The 1,642-nt window shown below is 36.9% G+C and overlaps 1 protein-coding gene across 1 annotated transcript in view; it reads right to left on the bottom strand.

Moving 5' to 3' along the window:
- Positions 1-1,561: 1,561 nt before the first annotated feature.
- Positions 1,562-1,642, bottom strand: part of LOC101850474 (3-ketoacyl-CoA thiolase, mitochondrial) — a gene marked incomplete in the record, with an annotated part of 14,197 nt that continues 14,116 nt past the window's right edge. Inside the window, 1 exon segment of the mRNA XM_013081749.2 lies at positions 1,562-1,581.

Here is a 1,642-nt window from a genome sequence, read left to right as displayed (position 1 = left end):
CCCCCCCAAAAAAAAAAAGGCACACAGAGACCAAAACTACATCGAACGGTTCAACAAACAAAAAATGACAAGTCTTGAATGATCACAAAGTCATTTTTATTTATTTCTGATATCATCTTGCCAATAGAAGAAGCATCATGTAATCAGTGTCAGACATCATGTATACACAATACATCCAAACAAACTGCTGAGGGCTACACGAGTCAATCTTCAGCAAAAATAAAAAATCTTTAAATAGCTGCATAAAAAAAAAGATGTCAAGAAAAGTTATGATTTTTAAAAATGTAAATGTCTATATAATATTAATGGATATAATTGCAAGCAATATTATAAAGAGAATGATAAAGGCAGAAGCCGTGAAAATAATTTGTTTATCTCCATGACAACCGACTGATTCTTTGACTGCAAAGACTGTCACATCACAGGACCTTTCCTTACGGACCATAACATTATCTGCAACTCCAAAAAACTTCAAACACAACAACATTCCAACAAGGAACTAAAGTGGACCTCATCACAACAAGATTCACCACATTTTAATACCTTTTGAATAAAATCTTTGGGCATTCGTATGATAAAAGTTAGCGGTGGTTTCTTTCCCTTTTTACTCCCAGAACAAAGCAAAGTCTATTCTGAGCAGAACCATTCTCCTGGTTGTAAAACCAAAACCTTCTTCGTTGCTGGCTGCTATATGGCACGACTAGGCTCGTCCAACAGCTGTCGATGAGGAAGAGGAAGTGTAGAGTCAAATTTTACAAAAGAAAAGAAAAAAAAATCCCTGAGAATTGTTCCACACAAACTCATTTCTTTTGAAAAAAAACAACCAAAACCAACTCATTCAACACTAATGAGGCATCTTCCAAGATTTCAGATAACTTTGACATTAGGTACCAATACTTTCTGACAATAAAAGAAGTCCCCCTTTTCCGTCTCTTCAAATCAAATTAGGGTCTGAGGGCTCAATAGACACAAACAATCATGGGAGCAGTTCACAGATGATTTTTTTCCCATTTTGAGCACTCTCCAGTGACAAAAAATCCAACTTTAAATCTCCTGTTACCACATGGCACGCTCTCAATCTGTGGTCAAATCACAAATTCCGCCTTAGATTACATAACAAGATTCTCCGACAATCACAGAGAAAATCACAACAATTTGTTCCTCACAAACGTTCACCAGCTGTTCACACATGTACTTTACCCAAAATTGTGAAATTATTTTTCCCAGCAGTTTCTGATCACACTTGCACCACTTCCTGTGTACCGATGTATATTTACACCACATACTACTAGTTCTACTAGTCCAGTAGCAGAATCTTGGGAGATATCGGCTGCATAGGATGGTAAAACCTTTTTTTCTTCTTCAAAATTCAAATTTTGGATTTCAGAAAGGTCAGAAAAGATACATACATGATAAATGTCGGTATCATTTTTTCAAAAGAATGAAAGTTTTTTCTCTCTCCTGAAAATTTTACTCTCTTGGCTTAGAACTGTTGAACAGCTAGCTGACAATATTCTTCCAATCACGTCTGAATATCCACTCCAGGAAGAGGGCTCCATCGTTGTGTGTTGTGTCAGTTGTGATGACTTAGACATTCTCCAGGGGGGGTGTGTGTGTGTGTGTGTGTGTGTGTGTGTGTGTG

This window comes from Aplysia californica, unplaced genomic scaffold (assembly GCF_000002075.1).
Source record: "Aplysia californica isolate F4 #8 unplaced genomic scaffold, AplCal3.0 scaffold00144, whole genome shotgun sequence".
NCBI lineage: Eukaryota > Metazoa > Mollusca > Gastropoda > Aplysiida > Aplysiidae > Aplysia > Aplysia californica.
This window is presented reverse-complemented; position numbering and strand designations above follow the sequence as displayed.